This window comes from Scophthalmus maximus, chromosome 7 (genome assembly GCF_022379125.1).
Source record: "Scophthalmus maximus strain ysfricsl-2021 chromosome 7, ASM2237912v1, whole genome shotgun sequence".
NCBI lineage: Eukaryota > Metazoa > Chordata > Actinopteri > Pleuronectiformes > Scophthalmidae > Scophthalmus > Scophthalmus maximus.
The window spans coordinates 22,456,038-22,470,262 of record NC_061521.1 but is presented as its reverse complement, the minus strand read 5'-3'; the positions used below and the strand labels follow the sequence as shown (position 1 = coordinate 22,470,262).

At 44.3% G+C, this 14,225-nt stretch overlaps 1 protein-coding gene across 3 annotated transcripts in view; it reads left to right on the top strand.

The window, feature by feature from the left end:
- The window catches only part of slc45a3 (solute carrier family 45 member 3), a 30,951-nt gene that overhangs the window by 1,986 nt on the left and 14,740 nt on the right, over window positions 1-14,225 (top strand). Inside the window, exon 1 of one of the 3 annotated variants that reach the window (XM_035643276.2) lies at window positions 726-1,233. The exons of 1 other annotated variant lie outside the window; for it this stretch is intronic. The gene's annotated coding sequence lies outside the window, so the exon portion shown is untranslated. Of the gene's footprint in view, window positions 1-725; window positions 1,234-9,594; window positions 9,770-14,225 lie in introns of those variants that run through there. One more of the 3 variants, XM_035643275.2, reaches the window with a different exon arrangement.

The window sequence follows — 14,225 nt, the reverse complement described above, 5'->3', positions numbered from 1 at the left end:
CTCTCTCCCCTCTCCATGGACCACTCAAGTGTGTTATTCATCCTCGCCTGGAAAATAGACTCTTCTATTTAGCCCCGTTGGCCCCGGCAGCTCCTCTTTTCTATTCTCTTCTGTTCTCTGACTGTATTTCACTTATAACAAACTCTATGCTTAACCCCCCCCCCCCCCCTTATCAATTATACAAAACCAAAGTGTTTCCTGTTCAATGTCTAATAGTGAAAGATTGATCGGCCTGCTGTGTTTCTCACACAACGAGATTCTATGTGTGATAGTAGCTTGCAGGTAATTCATTGGAAACACTGTGGTCGACCAATTTATCTGGCATTTTTCAGATAAAATGCATTTGGCCGATGCCTGCACTCACGAGGCCGTTTATTTAAAGGAGACATATTGTGCTCATATTCAGGTTCATAATTTTTTATTTGGGTCATTTACTTGAAAAGGTTTACATGCTCTGATGTTCAGTGAACACATCCGTTTTCATCCCACTGTCCATTCATGAAGCTCCTGTTTCCAGCCTCTGTCTGAAACACTTGGTTTGTAGCTCCTGTCTCTTTAAGGTCCCCTCCCTCCCGATAAAGACCAGTCTGGTTTGATTGGGCAGCTGTCCCACTCTGTTGTGATTGGTCAACCGCTTCTGGCGCGCATAGGAAGTTCTCTCGCTCTTGCTTTACCCTTTACGGGGACGTGCGAGATTCGCCGATAGGTGTACCTTATGCACTTCTGTGATGTCACCATTTTAGGGAAGTATCAGCCGGGGCTACTGACGAAGCGTTTCAGCAAACGTTGGGATTTTTTGACTTTGCATTTTATCAAATGCACAAAAGTAAAAACAACATAAAATCGGCACTAGTAATGGTCCATCGACTGCCCTGCACTCTCAATGTCGGCGTCGGCCCTATTGGTCGACGACCAAGTGTGTAAAAAAAAAAATACTTGTAGTTTCCAAACCAGCCCTCCCACATTTCTACCACTCTCTCTACTTTCCATGTGTCGCCCCAGGAGAGAGGAGGTCTTCTCTGCGCCGCTCCCCGCAGACCTCATCTGCTCCACAGTGATAGAAAGAAATGCGTCTTCACCCAGTATGCAGTGGCTCGACCAGCTGGCTGTTCTCTAGCTTCCTTGTGCGACAGTCTAATACAACCCCCCCCAAGCCAAGCGCGGGATAATCACCCACCGCCGAGGACGACGAGCTACTTAGGGAGACTGAAGGCTTTGCAGTTTTAATCGGTGGTAGGCTGTTTATCTCCAGCTCCGAGTGCTCGCTGTGTTTTCCGTGTGTGCCTGGATTCCCAGTGAATTTACTCTTGGCTCTTGCATATGTTTTTGTTTTGCAAACAGGTGGTGGATTATGTGGTGGGTGTGATTTTTTTTTTCTTCTTCTTATGAAGTGTTTTGCTGGAGGGATTTTTGAGGGGGTTTCTTTCTCTTTAAACTCTGTGTCCTATTCAAAGCATTGTGTGCTGCCGTGGCTCCGGTATCATGTGTAGCCACGAGCGAATCGCAGGTATGTGATCTGTGCAGTGGTTGTCTCTCACGTCTAAGAAAGTGCTGCAGACGCTCACTTCAGTGGGGGAAGCACTGTGTTATAGCTCTCCTGACAATCCTGTTTCAGATTTTCACTTTTTTAATTTGTCAGATTAGTCAAGTTGTGGATCTTTCATAGCCTGAACTGTTTTCTTTCCCACCTACATTTTATATTTTCCAGTTGTACGTAGGCCGGTCACAATAACTACTTTTTGTTGCACGGTATATTGTCGCAGAAATTATTGCGATAAACAATAGTATGATTTTAAGATCATTTTTTGATACTGAATCATGTGAGCTTGCTTGTTGCATATGCAAGTCCTACACGATTTGTGTCGCTGCTTGAGAAACGTTATCCAAAGTTTAGACTTTGCGTTTAGGCCTCAGACAAAACAAGCAATATGTAGACATGGTACTAAGAAATCCATATTTTCTGACATTTATAGACCAAACCAGTGATTTATTAATCACACAACGAGAACAGATGAGAGGACAGAAGCAGAGAGACTTTGCTGGACTGTTGTTGACATTGTCAACAACCACAATGGCTGTTATTGAGGTCAATAAAAATTATTCAGTTCATATTCATTCACCCTACGATAAGTCGATAACGCAATTATCGTGACAGGCCTAGTTGTACGTGGCACTTGAGATTCATGCTAGTTGTTGGTGTGCCTCAATTATATGTATTATAAAAAGATGTATTTGCATTTTTTCATTGGCAGGAAATTGGATGATGTTGGCGTTCAGGTCGGATGAGTTTCCTTTGGGTTTTCATGTAATTTCAGCTATTGGCTTTATATTGACTGAATCCCTCTTATTTCCTCTGTCTCTGCGTGGACACTGATTTAGCAGGAGCTAAATCGTTTGTGTTATGTTGGTATCATTAGGCAAGCGTTCAGAACCATTTAGGCCTTGTACCTTTACTGCTGAGGTGAATTTGTATCCCTGAAGCGCTAATAATTGTAAAAATCGTGAGCTCATTTGTTGTACCAGGGGGCGAAGGAGAGAAGTGGTCATGGCAAAAGAAAGTTAATGGGGGGGGGAAAGTGTTCACGTGTTTTTTTCTTTCCTCCTGTAAGGACAGCCACCAATCAAAAGCCAACACACAACACCTGCTAATTATAAAATCTCACAAGCGCTCAAATGCACGTTGTTTTGCCCGCTGTAGCTCACCAGCAGCGGGGTTGAAGGAACTGAATATCAAGCCACCTGCAGTGTTCCTGGATCTCTCTTTTGACGGACGAACGTTTTTTTTCCCAGCTCTCTGCAGGCTGCGGGGTCAAAGTCCAAACAGCTTCCCCTGTAATAGTGCTCTGTAGCCAGCTGGGCCCAAGAAAAAGACCGCTTACAGGCTCGCTTAATGGGCCAAGGCTCGAATAAAAGATGACAGCTACCCCACGACCAAGGAATGTCACCCCTGTGACATTGTTATTATTCAACTTGTTCATTGTTTTTGACATTACGGCGGCATTTCTCACAGTAGTTGCTGGGAATTTTACCAGCATGTCTCCTTTTTTATGTTATGGCAAGGATTTCGATGTTGGAGCGATCAGACTAAAACCTTGTATTTTTTGTTTCACCTTGAGTTTAGTCAGCCTTTGTTAAATATTTGTCCTTTCTCAAATATAAAACGACATATCCACACCTCTCTATTCGTCGTCCTGAGTGGATGATGTGCTCGGCCGAGCTTCCGTCAGCACCGGGGTCCTCCTAGGATCACGGCTAACTTTAATTGGTGCGAGAGGGGGTGAAGGCTCAGTGAAACCAGGCATCTAGGTTATCTGTATGTTCTTTTAATATCTCGTCTGATTTAAAGGCACGAATATCTGGAATGAAATCGCCTCCACGCCGAAACGCGTGGGTGCGCTGGCACCGGGTCAGTTCTCTGGTGGCTGAATGCTTTTCTCTTTAAATCCTTTTTTGCTGCGCTCGTATTTTTGGTCACTTAAATTTAAATGCAGTGTGTAACACAATGGGTGAAATATGAGACTGCAGCATTTTCCAAAAAGAAAACAGGATTATTTAATTAATTAAGGGGACATACATCATAAGTGGCTCTCAGCTGTCTTTCCTGTCATTGTGATACACGAGTAAATGATTGTAGTATTTTTATGCCATGAAATAGTTCAGTTATAACCGGAGTTAGGCGTCACACTGATGATTGACTGACTATGACGTAACAATTTGGGATGTTCATGATTTACCTTTAGCAGTTTCTCATTTTCTCTCTGTACATCCATGAATTGTAGCTGTAAAGCATTGGCACGGGTGAAAACTTTTAACACTACCCTCACCTCACTTTGCAAACTCTTGACCGTTTGTGACCACGCAGTGATTTTATCACCCAAGTGTGTTGGTCCCTCAGAAAGCGCTTGACTCGGGACATTCTCCAGCTGCGTTCGCCATATCTGAAAGGCAAAGTCCGGGAAATGTCCAGGTCCAATTTCAGGGACATTTTCCGTATTTCATGTCTGAAAACAGCCGAGGTAATTAATGGGAAACACTGCTACTTGAGTCCTTCTGCTAATAGCCAAGTTATTTATGGCCATGCTCACCAGACACAGACTGTGAGACTGTGTATTGTGTTGTTTCATTCTCACACCCCACTGCTATAGCATAATTCAATTTACTGACTTCAGTGTGAATGGGGTTGCGTTTGCATTGAAGGCGAAACAGCTCGAGGTCTCTAGGTCTCACGAAAGGTTGGAGGGCGGTCGGAGAAAAAGGAGGAGCCTATCGCTTTTCCCATAATTCCCAATTTATTAATGAGAGGCACCACTTTGACAGTTTCTCATGGTGACGCTGCTAAACCGCAGCTGTAAGTCCAGACAAGCACTGACCCTGCAGGGATAACAGAGGCTTGTAGCGCAGACATTTTCCCATGGTGATAAGGACTTGGCCAGATGTTCGCACATACATATACACACTGTGCGAGTCAGAGAAACCCCTGGTGTGTGTGTGTGTGCGTCTGTGTAAAGTGGCCCATCTAGAAGTCTGGTTAAGTGTTCAGTGAGCCGTATTATGAATGGCCCTGCCACCGCCTGATGGTTTCTCACTGAAAAATACTCGGAAACGACCAAAACCGACGGGACAGTGAAATGTTTCAAACTTGATTTAGCTCCTCTTTGAAGTTTTGCCTCTTTGAATGGGGAAACAGCACATTTATAAGACACCACAGTGTTCTCTTTCATGTCGTGGGGCTGAAAGGGATGCTATTGAGGGTGTGTGAGGGGGGGACCTTTGATATGTGAGATGCTCGATGCCTTGTGAAAGGATCAAGCTTATGATTTGAGTCAATATGTGTGTGTGTGTGCTCTTTGATGGCTGTTTCTGCCAGAGCAGTGTGTTTTGTCAGAACTGTTTCGTACAATGGGCTTAGGCGATCGGGCCGTGATGGATCGGTCCCATGACGGTCCTCGCCGCTCACATAATGTGTGAAGAGGTGCCTTCTTGGGTCCTCGCCGCTCACATAATGTGTGAAGAGGTGCCTTCTTGTGCACACAGGAAAACACAATGCACAAAACAACAAAGTACTGGAACTGCGGGTCCAGAGATAAACGTGTCTTGCTTGATATGGAGTGTCCCATCCGTTGTTTTAGCGGACGTGATTAAAACAAAGGCGGGGAAAGGATTCGTCTTGATTACATGTTTCTTTTGTTGTCTGGCTTTTTTGTTTTGTGGAGCTAATGATTGACATTTCTTATTTTCCCAGAAGGCTTCATGCCTTTTTAGTCTGCATGCATTCATGGGTTGGGCGCATAGTTATGTTGTAACACCCTTCCCATTGTGTGATTTTGTTTTTATACGGCTGTTTTTATGTTTTTGAAGGAAAGGCCACGGTATATAGAATTACAATACCATTGCAGAGTGCTTCATGACTGTGGTCGGGATGTAAAAAGGAAGAAAGAAGGGATTTAAATGTTTTGTATATGTGGTGTGTGTGTGTGTGTGTATGTGTGTGTGGGTTCAGGCCGTCTTGGGGAGAGGGAGGACTTTGCCCTTTTCTTCTGTCTTTACCATCTGTTTTGTGCAGCATTTGACTGAGGCGTTAATCACGGCGCCCTGGGGCCACTCGTGCTCTGACAACAGCTGGAATAGGGAGATGGACCTGTCGATGTCCATCTGTCCCTCTGTCTGTCAGTCCTCTCATGTGCTGCTGTATTAACTGTATACGGTTCAGCTGGAGGGTTCGCGACCTTGGTGTTATCTAGTTTCTTGTCAAAACATCTGGAGCGACCTCCTCAGATTCATAATGTTTCCCAGCCTTCAACTTATCACAAACCACGCAGATACTCCATTCTACATTGTTTTTAAACTATTCCTAAGTTGACAGACTTGACTTTATTCGTCATTATTGAAAGGAAATTGCTGTAAACAAACACTGTAAAGGTCTTTTCATGCTTGCTGCATTTTCTGTGGCTGTGTTGCCTGTGCGTCAGACTGTACACACCATATGTGACAAAAAACTGGAAGTTTATTTCATGTATTGTATGCATATGTACTTTAATCCCTATCCATCTTCCTGTGCTCGCTCATAGGTCGCACAAACCATTTAATGTCATTCTTGTTTCGTTTTTTCTACCTGTTGTTGGTTGATCAACTCTATTGTCTCATCATCCAGTTGTTACACTGTGAAATTGCCAATGATTGGAGGCGGTTGTTTCTGCTAGATTGCTTAGTAAACAACTCTTAATGCTAATGGTGCGTTCACACCAGATTTTCTTCTAGTTGCGTCTTTGCATTGACTTTGTATGTAATCTATACTTGCGTGAACAATTTGCGTCTTGTCTGGTGTGAAACGCACCATTAAATTGTCCATGTAGAAGTAGCAAAACTTGCATATAGCGCCTTTAACAAACACCAGATGTAGTGTTTCATTTTCATCAAATCGTCGTGATTTGATGACTCAATCAATCATTAAGGTGATTGTAGAGAAACAGAAGGGGCGGCTGCATGGGGGAAAAGCAAATGTCCGCAAATGTTTCTCCGGACATTGTCTTGTCCTGTCTCGTGCATGCTCTGCCCAGACGCCACACAATGTTCTGGAACTGTTCTTGTTGGCGTGACCGCACCTGACTCCGATCTGATCTCCTGCTGCATTCATCATACGTGAGAGGCGAACTCTGGGAACATTTTTTCTCCAATTTTCCGGACATTTTCCATCTGAGAAGCTTGAATTGACACTTTCTGGTCAATTCAACATGAAACTTAAGCAGTCTTTGTCTTACAACTAAATGTCCCTCCTAAATTTCCCTCTGGATCAATTGAGCATCCACCGACCCATTCATTTTAATGCTGTGGCAGATCCATATATCGAATTCCTGTTTTGATGAAAGATCATGTGGAATCACCAGTAATAGGTTTTAAAACTTAAAACTACAACTACAGCGAGCAGTAATCTCATTGTTTTGTGTTTTTGTTTCTTTTAGGGAGCTTCACGCAGTGTTTTTTTGTTCCAGATTATGTGACGATTAGATGTGTTTTTCATAAGTTTAATGATCATACAAAAATCAAAGGGAAATGAGAAAAAAAACAACTTGATGTGTTCCCAGTTATTTCCCTTGTGGACTTTATTTAGTCCAGATCTGGCTCTTCTACTCAGCTCTCCGACGAAGAAAAATCCCCATGTGTCAGACTTGTTAGATTTAGAGCAATAACAGACGGAAATTTGTTTCGGGTAAAAGGTTCATTCACCAAGTCAATTAGTGCTGTCACTTTTATTCAAAATTTTAAAAAGTTAATATTCCAAACTTTGTGCAAATTCAATATTTACGGTCTCGTGAGCGCAACAGAGAAAAACAAACGTGTAAAGCAGTCATCTACAGAGTGTGATTGATCCGAAAGAGGGCGTAACATCCCGTCATTCCACATCTCATAATTGATTTTTATTCATTATTTATGAAACTGTGGCAGCTGTGAATGCGGCGTGTGCATGTGTGCAACAGATGGATCTGTATAACCAAAACACTGATGGGATTTTTAAAGCCTCCGGAGGGGAAGACTCTCAGGAAGAGTCTTGGACCAGCTATACGTTACGTCGTCATGTAGATAACTCTCGGAGGATGTTAACGTTGGAGTTTTTGCTAAATGCAAAAAGGGGCTTCATGTTGAAGGCGATTAGGTATGTATGGATGCTCTGTGTTTAAGGATCGGCGTCACGTATTTACTTAAAGGTTAATTGCGCTTGCGGAAACGCACAATGAGTGATTGAACCTTCCCGTCCCGTCCTCCGTGCTGTGTATAATGTGGATGACATTTAGGGCTTTATTGGGTTCCCGCTGCTGCACCGACAGCAAGTGGCCCCACCAGCTCTATTTCTGACTGACTGTTTAGGTTTTCCTCCTCGCTTTTATCAAAGCAGGGAGCAGTGTGGTGTGGCTTATTACGGGGCTTTTTGGGTTTGGCCGGCCAGAGATGCTGGAGATGCCGGGTTTGTGGAGAGAGAACGCTACCATGGAATTACTGTGCGCAGTGTGCGAACACATCTGTAGCCGGAGCTGTAGTCGAGCACACACACATGTTATAACAATAGAAACAACTTTAGGGGTTGAAGATGGGTTTTGTTGCCACTTGAGGTTGTTTTGGCTGGACCCTCTGTATTTTCAGTGTATACCTCTTTTTTTCTTACTTCTGTACAATTCTCCTGGACTGACACACAAAGAAAAATGTTCTCAGGAGTTTTACCATTCCACGTTAATAATTAAGCCGTTATGAGGGTGTGTGTGTGTGTGTGTGTGTGCGTGTTTGAGACCTGCATATTTGGACTTGGGCTGGGTAATTGCTATTTTTCAAAGGAAGGACATTGTTTGTCCAGTGTGTGTGCTTTTTCTATTTGCTCTCAATGACTCCAAATAAAAGATTTATGCGGGGTGAAACACTCTCGGTAAGTGTGGACACAAGTCGGCCAGGCTGAGTTTTAGCGAGGCGGCCCCGCCTTTTTTTCTTTCTCCAAAAATGTGATTTTCAGGATTCTCTTAATTCCAGACAGGCCGCCGCTCCTGTTGTCGAGGGGAAGTGCCGGCCAGCGGTCGTCCTCTGCACTCTTCTGTCTCCATATTGATCTGCCCCTGGGCTCCAGAAATGGAGATTCCTCAAAGCCAGCCGTGGTCTAATGACATTACTCAACACCCCCACCGCTCCCACCCACCAACCCACCCAGCAGTAATCACCCTCCCTTATTTTAAGATCTCCCTGCACTCCACTCTCTTTTCTTCCTCTCACTGTTATCAAATTAAAAGCTTTTCTTTAGAGGGTTGCTGCTTGGCCTACAGGCATGGGGGGGGGGCGCGGACATGGCAGCCAGCTGGGGAGGGGGGGTTGACTGATATTATGCCTGTGCATGTGTGCATGTATGTGTCTACTCAAACAGGCTTATTGCCGTATGAGCCGGTGGAAATGGGGTTAAAGGAGTCCACGGGCAAGCGGTCATGCAGGAGCGTGAGCTTAACTAAAGACTGGGCTAGGAAGAAGGGAGGTAATGAGAGATGGTGGGATATCTGCCTCTGCCCTGATAGGTAGCTGAATACAAGACTGGGTCAGGGGGTATAATACATAACGTTTAGGGAGTGGTTATAGATAGTGAGAAGGAATGGGGGTGGGGGGGGGCGGCCTTCAGGTGGGGTTGTTAGATGATATCAATTCATTCTTTGTTTCCTATAACTGCCTGTTGTGCTCCTGCCATACAACACAGGCGAGTGTGTGTGTGTGTGTGTGTGTGTGTGTGTGTGTGTGTGTGTGTGTGTGTGTGTGTGTGTGTGTGTGTGTGTGTGTGTGTGTGTGTGTGTGTGTGTGTGTGTGTGTGTGTGTGTGTGTGTGTGTGTGTGTGTGTCTTCTATCTCAGGATCGAGAATATTGAATTTCAAACACAATCTTTTGGGGGGAAAAGTCCTTTTCTGAGGCAGATACTGACAGAACAGAAAGTGACAGGATTCCTCAAGTGCTTTGGGATTTTCCAAGAGAGGGAGGGACGGGGGGATAATGGGAGGGATGCAGGGAAGGAGGTGGGCTAAACAAGAGAGGAGGGAACAGGGGCCACAGAAAGAAGCAGGATAAAAAAAGAGTCCCACTCTTTGAGCGTAGAGTTGAAGCAGGTGGTTAGAACAGTCGCTGCAGTTCTCCTCTGCCAGGAGTGTTGATTGGATAAAGGGAGCGAGCGAGCAGCCCTTTTTTAAAATAGATTAGATGCTCAATTTCCAGCGATGCAAGGCTGCGGCGGGTCTGAGCTTCACTTCTTTGGCTGGTGAGTACCACTTGACCAATAACTCCACTCCGTGTTGTGTTATTTTGCTTTTATCACACACTCTGTGAAGGGCCAGAGGTGCGGATAGCTAATGCACAGGGTAGAATGAATAGGACTTTAATGCATTTCTCTGTTTTGGCACAGATACATACATTTACTCATATATGGACATTTGTGATTTTTAGATACTGTCATTAAGTGTTCATCATAGCGTATATGGAATAAAACTGCACCTCCTGTATGCTGTGGACTGGTGGTGTTGAAAGGTCTTAAAATAAAAAAGTCTAATTGAAGCCATAGTTTTGACTAAGAAGTTTAGATGTGACCTTTTCCAACTATACACATTGCATGTTCATATAACGGATGCAAACTGAATTAACTGATTGAACACCCTAATGCGTGACACATACAACAAGGCTGATAGTTTGACTTTAAACTTTAATAATTTAAATAAGATGAACCCTTTTAGAAACATCTGTTGACAATAATTGATCAACAGTCTTGTGTCATGAGTTAGTTTGATTAGAAAAAGGAGCAACAGTTGGCCGTGTTATGATCAAATATGAACCGTGTGTGTGTGTGTGTGTGTGTGTGTGTGTGTGTGTGTGTGTGTGTGTGTGTGTGTGTGTGTGTGTGTGTGTGTGTGTGTGTGTGTGTGTGTGTGTGTGTGTGTGTGTGTGTGTGTGTGTGTGTGTGTTTTAATTGTTAACAAAAATGTCTTGCGTGTTAGATGTGTGGATCTGAAATAACAACTCACAGTCGGTTGCTGATAAGCCCTAATTAAAATTTTGACTGCTCTATTAACTAAATGTAAAGACGCTTGATGGTGGTTGAATGAAAACTCGTTAGCGTTTTGCATTTCCCTCTTTATTAGTGCTTCATTCACCTGGACACAAAGGGCTTACAGGGATTAGAAAAAGCCACAGTAACCGGGGAGGCGCGTTATCAGCCACATTGACTCACAAGAGGCTACACAGCCGAACTCCGCTTCTCTCCATTGTTGTGCTATTTGCATGGGCCCGGTATGATAACGGTCACCGGCGCACTGAGCCGTGGTCACTCTCTCACTCTCACACACACACACACACACTTTTAGGCATATAGGAGCAAAGAAAGCAGAAAATATTCACATTGAAGAAGATGAAATAAGAGAATTTTGAGAGAGAATCCCCCCTTAAAAACTACTTGAACCGATTATCAAAATCGATTTATAATCGATTAACTGTTGAAGCTCTAGAAAAGATAAATAAATGAAATATACAGTAGAAGTAATATAGACAAATAACAACACAGAAAAACAAGACAATTATAAATAAACATCAAACTTCTCTTGTCCAGGGTTGGAGATTCACTGTAACACAGTGTTTGGAGTGTTCCTGTGCTGTGAATGAATCTTTCTCTGTGTGGATGATTTAATGCCCCGAACTAAAACCCAACGTCCTCCTCTTACTAGAATAATTCTTGAAGACACTGACAGCTTTGCTTTCGCAAAAAAGCCGTGAACTATTAGCTTCTTTGCCATCTCTTTGGTCTGTTAACCATAATGGACTCATTCTGAGTCATTGGTCTAATTGGGTGCTGAGATTTAAAAAAAGAAAGAAAAAAGAAAAGAGCACCCAAATGTTTTTTGCACCGCAAAGTCATTAGACTCTACGGAAATAAGATGAGGTTGTCTTTCCTGCTCCAATGTACAGTGAGATGCATGTCCCCCGCTACTGTAACTACTTTAAAACAACTCGGCAGCACAGCAGGTGACAGACAGTCCTTCTACGCGGATCAGCCACATCATTAAAACCAGTTACCAGTTTTTATATTGCGGCTGCTCAGTGTAGCACCGTCTTGGAAATGTTAGGTTGGTCACATGATTTGCGGTGAAAGGCCGGGGTCAGGGGCCACAGTGATGGATGTGGGCTTAAGATTACAGCCTGGGGGGTAGGGGTCAGCTCGGTCGGTGCTGCCTTTCAAGTGAGTGGAAGCAGAACACAAATTCCCCCCCCCAAAAAGAGAATGAAGTAGGTTAAAGAAGTTCCATGTTATTATCCAGTGGTCAGTAACAACTGGGAAACAGCGTGTTTGGAAAAATGGTGTCAGAGGTCTAATGGTGGTCTGGATGACAGGCTGTGTAATGATGACGAACACCTGGGAGAGAGGAACATGGAGGGAAACTGAGAAAATAAAAGATGTACGATGACAGAGGTGATGAGAAGAATGATAACTGTACTTGAATCGTGTTCATCATGCAGAAAATTGGTTAAATGTCTGACAATGAGAACTGTTTGCATGTGAAATGTTGTGTGGGGTTTTAATGGAGATGAACTGTCAAAGTTGAAGCATGGCAGTGTTTGAAGTGGCAGTTGCAGTGTTAACTGTAAGACAGAGGTTTCTCCATCATTTCAAGTGAATCTGTGCGTTCAGACAGAGTGCAAGATGAATTTCTCGAGATGTGATTTATGGATTTTAAAGATGCCATTATGTACGACGGGAATTAGAGACAGAGAGAGGGACTTATGATATGCTACTTTCACCTGTTTTTACAGCTTCTCATTTTCTTTTTCCCATGCTTAGTCCCATGCTGGACGCTTTGACAGCAGTATGGTCACTTTAGCCTTGCATGTTTCTCCTCTTTGTCCTGTATCAGCTAATCTCTGATCACCTTACACGTTTTAACTGGCGCTCTGTTGTAAGGCAAACAGCTTTTAGGTGCTGTTGTAGTTCATTAATTTGTACCAGGTGCATGCTTAACCAAAGGAAAATACATATTTTTTTAAAGAGAAAAATGTTAGTTTCATGCACCCCTTCCCATCCCTATACCTGAAAGCGTAACAGCTGAAAGGATTCGAAAACTTTAAGCATTGCAGACCGTTGAATTGGCGGTGTTTATACTCTACAGCTGTTTACAGACATGAACTCCAGAAAATGTATGGAAAATTGGGTCCGGACATTTTTGGCTTTCACATGTGCCAAACGCAGCAGGAGGATGTCGGAGTCCGATGCGTTCACACCAACAGAAACCAAAATTCCAGAACATCCTGTGGCATCTGGGAAGAGTGTGCAGGAGGCAGGACACGATGCAAATTCTACCGTGGAAAGCAGAGATTTTGTTGACAGTAGTCAACACGCCGCCCACACGCTCGCAGTGAGAGTTTCCGGAGCCTTTACCAAGGGACTAAATGGAAAAGATCTGGGAAAATGTCCAAAGCGACATTTGAGGATAAAATTCTGGAAAATGTCAGGACTTCAGTGCAAGTCTTCTCTTAACACTCGCTTTCACCTCTGTGGACATGTGTCTCGAAAGAACCTGCCCGGGGGCCCCTGAGAGCGCGACACCGCTCCTCCCAGGACTTCCATGACAATGCCAAGTTGGCACTGGCGCAAAAATACTGAGGTAGTGATACCAAAGCGGCATTGTAAGCTGTGTGCACTGTTCATCAGGCGTTGCTCCTCCATCTCGCATTGTTTGTGTTATTCCGGGAAACAGAGCCACAGAGAGAGAGGGGTTTGTAGGGAAGTAAGCAGGGGGAAGCAGTCGACATAAAGGCCCATTCTCGCATGCTGCCCCATGCAGGCGGTCGGGTCCGTTTAATGTGAGGGCGCTCAAAAGGGAGAAAGGGCCACATTTTCTTCCTGCCATTCAGCGAGAGCCAGACGCACACAACCAGAGCCTCCAGCTGAGGTTTTCTGCGGCCGCAGCCTCCACTGTACTTGTGGCTTCTGATGTCATCTCCGAGCAATTCCTTCCCCTCTTCCCTTCCAAACCCAATGCCGTCTGCTGGGACGCCCCACGCCCCAGCACCATCCAACCCCACACACACACACACACACACACACACACGCACACGCTTTTCTGTATCCTACCATCTATACGAACCTCCGTCTGAATAAAAAAGACTTGGAAATGGACTCGATACCTCACTAGATCACATTACTCCCTGGCACAATGTAAACAAAGCCCGTTTTGTATTGTAAGAATACAGCTCAGTCATTAGGACCGATTTTCTTTTACTTTTCTTTTTTTTGAGGGGGGGTGGGGGGGGCTGCGCCTGAATAGGTAATGGAGCAGTGGGAGCGCTGACAAAAGCAGACCCCCGCCATATCCAGCCCCCCTACTCACTAGTTTGGCTCAGATTGTGGGGTCTTAACATGTAAGGTGACAAGGAGAGTTGTGTGTGTGTGTGTGTGTGTGTGTGTGTGTGTGTGTGTGTGTGTGTGTGTGTGTGTGTGTGTGTGTGTGTGTGTGTGTGTGTGTGTGTGTGTGTGTGTGTGTGTGTGTGTGTGTGTGTGTGTGTGTGTGTGTGTGTGTGTGTGTGTCCAAGGCTATGGGAAGACGATGAAGGGCATGACTGGAATAAATTGGAGAGTCAGAGGTGTCATTAAGTGAGCGGTGGAATGACTGTGTGGGTTGATTGTCGTGTGCGTTTTCTCTTCTCAGTCCTTGAATCAAACAGTTTTCTGTTTC